Here is a 6,811-nt window from a genome sequence, read left to right on the forward strand (position 1 = left end):
ATTTAATCTTAGATTAACTTAATGTTTAAATTCATTTTTTTTTCAAGAAAACACTTAAACTAAATGTACCCATTCTCAAACTGAATTGTAATTCCACATTAATCGGGACAGTCAACTGGGTTCAAAAAGAACCATGAAAGTCCTTTGGGCCATGTCTCCATCTAGAAATTGTACTGTTCCAACTATGTTCTTAATTGAGGATGAAGATATATTGACAGTGAAGTGTTTATAGGAGAGCAGATCATTACCTTAAGAGAAGCAGAACATTGTATCTGCTCTTTTCAGCAGCATTTTCCCTACAGGTTTTAGCTATATAGTTATGCTGACAAAAGTCATACCTCAAACCAAACTGCTAAACAGTCCTCACTGAAAATGGCAAAGAAATTAGTAACATTATCTGTCAAAGACATCATAAGTTTGTGAAGATAGAGCTGGATGGAAAAATACTTGCTGTGCCTGAAAAAGTGATCCTACTACTTAGTTAACCAAAGGGTTCCCAATTGATTAGGCTTTTTTGGGGAGTAAAGACAAATCCAGCATATCGCTGTAACAAGATAAAATACATATGAGGATAGTAAAGTCTGAAGTAGGATGCTAAAAGAGGTTACAGATTTATAACTTAATCTATATTGTCAATTTCTTTCATGCCTTGGTTTCTGTTTTCATTCACATATTGCAAATGGCATGAACAGCAGACAGTAATTAAAGAAATGAGACAGGAATACACTGCTAGGAAGCAGCACTGTAACACAGCAGCCTCATATGATAAAGCTGTATTCCTGTAGCAGGTAAAAACAAGGGCATCAGCTAAAACCCAGCAAAACACAGAGAATGCCTCTAACAGCGCATCTGCTGCAAAAGTTAGTGGACTGGATTAATATTATTTTTGAGAATTTCTTTTTTAGGGTTGAAATTTTCAAGTAACATACCCTGATGTTAAAGTGATTTACAAAGAGAAAATAATAATTTTTCTAATTCTCTAGAGGCTCTGGTACTGAGAGGAATTCTCAGTGCTATATTTTTAACACTAGTTTATTTAAAGGACTCTGGATGTTTTATAGTAAGCTTTTTATTTCTACTTGATTACTGTAATCAGTGGCTGATTAAATAATATGAGAGAATAGGAAAGGAAACATGAAGTCTTTAGCAAAGAATTTTTTCACCTAGTAAGTCTTTATGGGGCATTAGAATTGTAAATTTGCATAGTAGAAATTGAGTTTTAAGTAGGCAGAAAAGAGTCCCCATCACTTCAGATGATCAGCTTCATGTTTCTAATTTGTTAACGTCCTATGCCAGTGTCTGCTTACTGGTACAATACTTTTTCTAAATTTTTTATCTTTCCTAAGCTTCTGTTAGTATTTTATTCCTAAAAAATAAACCAACAAGGTAGAGAATCCAAGTATTCAGAGCTATCTTTTTACTCTTTTTTTTCCAAGAAGAAGTGCTGAAATAGTTTTTGTGTTATGACTAAAGAATATTGCAGGTTTTGGTTGGTTGGTTTGTTTGCTTGTTTGTTTGTTTGTTTGTTTGTTTGTTTGTTTGGCTTCCCAAAATTTCCTGGGAATCTTTGAAATTAAGACTTTAAAAGTGTTATGGACTAGAATTTAAGGTAAACGTATTTCATTTAATCCAAAAGCAAATCAGTATGTGGGAGAAGTCCCCAGAGGATTAGTCAAGAGATTTATCAATTCCTAACAGATTAGTGTTCTTTTACCTGACAGGGAATATTCAATTATATAAACCTATAATACTATAACATAAATCTATGCCTACAGGCATATAGGAGAGTCACATTCATGGCTCTTAGTAGTAGCTCTGTGGTTCCTATGAGGAATTTGAAAAGTCTAAATGTGCCATTACTGTTACCCAAACTTTAATCTAATCCCTAAACATGAAGTGTAGAATAACTTTTAAAATTACCTCTCTTGGAATTCTCACCCATTTAGAAACTAAAAATCATACTGGGAAACAGTTTTGTAAACATGTAAGTAAGACATGTCATATTTTTAACATATGAATATCTGGAAGATGTTTCTGTTTTCATTTGAAATTGATGAAAATTGAATTCACTAAGGTTAGGTGAAGTATTGATCATTTCAACCCCTCAACGCTTCCCTGGACTCATCATGCAAAAATGTTTTTATTTTGTATTATACTACAGAAACTGATAATACTGACAGAGCTGTCAGTCTTAAACCTTAAGGCACTTTATTTTCTACATTCATTTGTGTAGGTCAGAACTGTGTTTGTCTGTTCTCTAAAGAAAAAAAAGATATTAAAAAAGGTCAGTGCCAGAAACTGAGCACTCATACAACACTTTGCTAACAACTTGGTGCCAGTAAGTAGCCAGTGGGACTGGTGACACACTTCCTTTCTGAGCACTGACAATAAAGAATGTGAATAGCACATTGCATAACCTGAAGATTTGCGTTCCAAAAAATAGAGCAAGAGTTGAAATGATCTACAAACTGAAATCCAAACACCCAGAGCACATGAAATCAGCTATTCTCAGAGGCCACTACAGTTTGAAAAAATTGCAAGTCTTGCTGTCCTGCTCACTTTCTCAAAATGTGACAAGCAAAGACAGCTTTGTATTGAGCTCTGCCATCACATTCTCAATTGGTTAAGCACTGTTACAGAAGTGAACACAGGCAATATGGTCTGTGCATCTTTATATATAAATATATCTCAACATATAGATTTATAATTTGATGTGATAAAATCCCATCAGGGGAAATAAATACTATAGAAAAGTTTTCAGATTCCACTCTTAACTGTCCCTAATACACATAGGAATCCATCTCTGAATGCTAAATTGATTTACACATGCAAATTGCATAACTGGTTGAACAGTTACCAGACTTGTGTGCTCAGGTGGGGGATTATTTTAACATCTACCTCAAATTGCGTGGATGCAGTGTAGGCGTTCTGCTGAGTTTATGACTAATATCCCTCAGGGGAGACCTACGAAAGAGGGAACATAATCTGTCGAGAACACACTTAATTTGATTAGTTTGAGCTTAAACATTTAAGCAGCCTTTGAACCTGAGCCGAGATAGTTCCAGGAACCTTCTTTAAGAAAAGCACCTCACCTCTGACTGCAAGTTCAGGATTGCCAGCTCTTCCTTATTAAAGGAACATATCGTACATAAAAAGATATTATGCTGGATCTGGAAAATATTTTACAGGTGTGCACTAAGACTGTATTTAGGTATTTAAATACAACATGCACTACTTTCAGACAGTATTGTGTATTTAGGGCATGACCCTGATTCGGGAGGTTACATATGGCAGGGCTTGTTTGGTTTTCAGTTTCATTGCATTTTGTGTTTCTACTCACCACTGTCTTATCTAATTGTTCCTCTTGCTTTACACATCCACTGGCTGCGGGCTTCTTCAAAGAGAGTGTAGACAGTCCATCTCTCTATGCAAAGAAGTACTAGTTGGTTTATTGGGTTTTCAGGGTTTTTCTAAAGCTGCTTCTCCCCATATGTTCCTTCTTTCTGTTTTAAAGTTGTTTCTCCCCATATGCTGGACCTTGAGAGAGGAACATACCTCTGGAAGTAACCAGCGCTCTTCAAATTGTTATCTAAAGAAATCCTACAGGAAACCTTGGAGCTCTTACAAAAATTTGGACTGTCTGTAATTTATCAGATTTACAAGGACACTAGTCTTTGGCTATCAAGCCCTCCAGAAGCCACCAACTGTTCTCCTCCTTTCTCCTTGCTTTTAACAGTAGAGGTAAACATTGACTTAAGTTTGCTTTGTGCCATCTATCTGTAATAAAAGTGTTAACTATAAATGCTGACAAGATCTTAGCTCAGTATTAGTCCTGAAGCCCTGACATCAGCACCCGGTTATGTCAAGTTACAGGCTCTCTAGCAACTAACATTTAGACCCAGCCTTTACTGGGTGGGGAAACTGCAAGAGCATCTTTCTCACAGTAACCAGTGGTCTTTTCCCAGGTTTGTTAGTCAGAGACTTTAATGGGTGCACATCTCCCAACATCTTCTTAGTTACAAAGTTCGCAGTATTAATTTTCTCCCATGTGAAAAGGCCCATACATTTTCTATATGGCTGGTTCTTGTGACAAGCCAGAAACTGAAGCAACCTCACTTGAGTAACAACACAGAGACATATTATAAAGCTATTTTTTAAAGTGTATTTCAATTGTGGCATTGCAATTACATGCAGGTAAAGCACTGCACAAATATCCAATGCTTGAGAAAATTAAAAGGGATGGCCTGACAGATGCAGTCCGTTCTAATGTTTGAGGAGCAGCTGGCTTTAGAAACTGTTCCAGGAGGGTAGACTTTATCATCCCTCTCTGAGGAAATCTGGTAAGTGGTCAAAAAGGAAGTAAATAAAAAATGTCAAAAATAACATTGCACAGAATCATGACAGTGTGTAACTTGACATCCTGTAGGTCAGAAAAATTAGTGAGAATAATTGTGACAGAGAATATTGTCCAGCAGGAAGAGGAGGCGAAACTTTCATTCCAATCTGGATTGATTCCCGGGCCCTTTTCTTGGTGCCCTGTCTCTGCCTCCTTTTGTTTACTCTTTGTTTTTAAATTTTGTGAATCAGGGTAAATCACATGACCATATCACAGCTGCCTGTGAAAACACATTCCTACAACTGAGAGCTGTAGCTAGTGCTAAATAATACTTTAAAATTATTTGGAGACTATTAGGTAAAAGAAATATTCGCCATATTCTATTATTACATTAATTCAAAGTGCTTCTTTGAGTGCATTTTTGAGCTGAACTAATTTTTCTACATTTTCACCTAGAGTGATATGTTGCACACACTATTTGGTAATAAACAACCACAACAACAGAGGATAAGTGAGTTGACAACAGAGATGAGTCTGCTCCAAAACTCCAGTTCTGAATGTATCTGAACTTCAGCAAGTTCAAAGAGAAGCAAATGCAATGAAATTCAGCCCATTTTAAAATGGTTTTTTTCTGACTCCATGGGTTCCATTCAGTTTCAGTGATACAAATTAGTTCTCATCTGGGGTATTTGCATTTACTTTTCTGACAGACAATTTAAAATTGAAGCAGGGGCTGGGAGGAGCATCCTGCTGGCATAGAAAAGAGATCTGGTGGTTTAGAGACAGAACTGGTGGTTCCTCTTTTCCTTACTTGTTGAAGGGGCATTCTCCATGCCACTGCTCCTCCTTCCTTCAGCTGGCACCAGGAGACTTCCTCTCCTCTTCCACACTTCTGCAATTGCTGACACCCTCTGAGAGTACAGAGAGCCACAGTTTCTGTCCTTGAACAGAAGTGCTTTTCAGAACTTTGGCTGCAAAACACAGGAACCCAAAGAACTTGTATATTCTCTGACCTTCTTGCTATAATTTTTTTTTCTTTAGTTCCTTAACATATGCCAATCCCTTGATAATTTCAATGTTTTTCTAGGAGAAAGGACACATTTGCTTTGTGAGGAAGCTACAAGGAGCTCTATACGACAGATTCTCTTAACCTCTCTAATCAAGCATGCAGAAACCAATCTATCAGCAATAAGATACAAGACACAGCATTTTTAGGCCTTGAGCTGATCTGTTAGGAAGAAACTGAAGGCTGACAGATTACAACCATTTGGCAAGCCAAATAATACCCAAGAAATACAAAGTTCACTGGATTAAATTTCTCTGTTCTAAATGGAAAAGTCAGCCTTGGTCAGTATTTCTGCAGTTATAAAGGCAATGGCATGATCCTTTGATAATGCCAAGAGAAGTCCTGCTGAGCCTAAGGCAGTTTGAGTGAGATTCCCTCTGCTGCCACTCTCCCACTTCCAGCAGCATCCTGCTGTGCCCATCCCTGCAGTAGCACCATCCTCCTGCACCCATCCCTGCAGTAGCACCATTCTCCTGTGCCATCCCTGCAGTAGCACCATCCTCCTGCACCCATCCCTGCAGTAGCACCATCCTCCTGCACCCATCCCTGCAGTAGCACCATTCTCCTGTGCCATCCCTGCAGTAGCACCGTTCTCCTGTGCCATCCCTGCAGTAGCACCATCCTCCTGCACCCATCCCTGCAGTAGCACCATTCTCTTGTGCCCATCCCTGCAGTAGCACCATTCTCCTGTGCCCATCCCTGCCAGTAGCTAATCCCCAAGGCAGGAGCCGTTGCCAGCACTGCGGCTGTGGAGAGGAAGCTCTCCAGCCTGGGGCTGGAGCAGGTGCAGGAGAACCTGCAGGGGCCAGCATTCAAACCACCTTTGTTAGGCAGCACGCACCTGCCAGCAGGGGCATGCCCTGTGCACCTCCTCGGTGCATGATCCAACATGCCCAGTGTCAGAGCAGGATTAGGAGAGAGATGTGGGCATGCATTCTCAAGCAATGATTCCCTCTGACCTCCTCCCCTCTCACGTGATGCAATCACTCGAGAGTCTCACTGTTCCAGGCTTCTGACAGTTCAGAGGTCTGCAAAGGGTTGAGCCAGACTTGTTTTGTATTGCAGCTGAAATACATCTGGGACAATGGTTAAAAGGAGACCTGTCTGTCTGCAAGAGTTGGAGGATTTTAGAGGTATGGAGGGCTTCTGTCCATCTGCTACATAAATGGAATGTCTGAGAGAATAATTGGGCTGTCTCTTTTCCAATCAGAGGCTTGTTGCTTTTTACTTGTTTTATTCCAATACACTATTTTTTAAGCAATGTATTTGGTTCAGCAACTGCACTTGGGAGTCTTACACCCATGTCCTCACAGCCCCTGTGCTCAGCTGAGCTCTTTCACAGAACAGCAATGCCCTGTGACAGGTACCATCTATGACACAACACTATTAACTATCACTGCACGAGGCAG

This window comes from Geospiza fortis, unplaced genomic scaffold (genome assembly GCF_000277835.1).
Source record: "Geospiza fortis unplaced genomic scaffold, GeoFor_1.0 scaffold41, whole genome shotgun sequence".
Lineage (NCBI taxonomy): Eukaryota > Metazoa > Chordata > Aves > Passeriformes > Thraupidae > Geospiza > Geospiza fortis.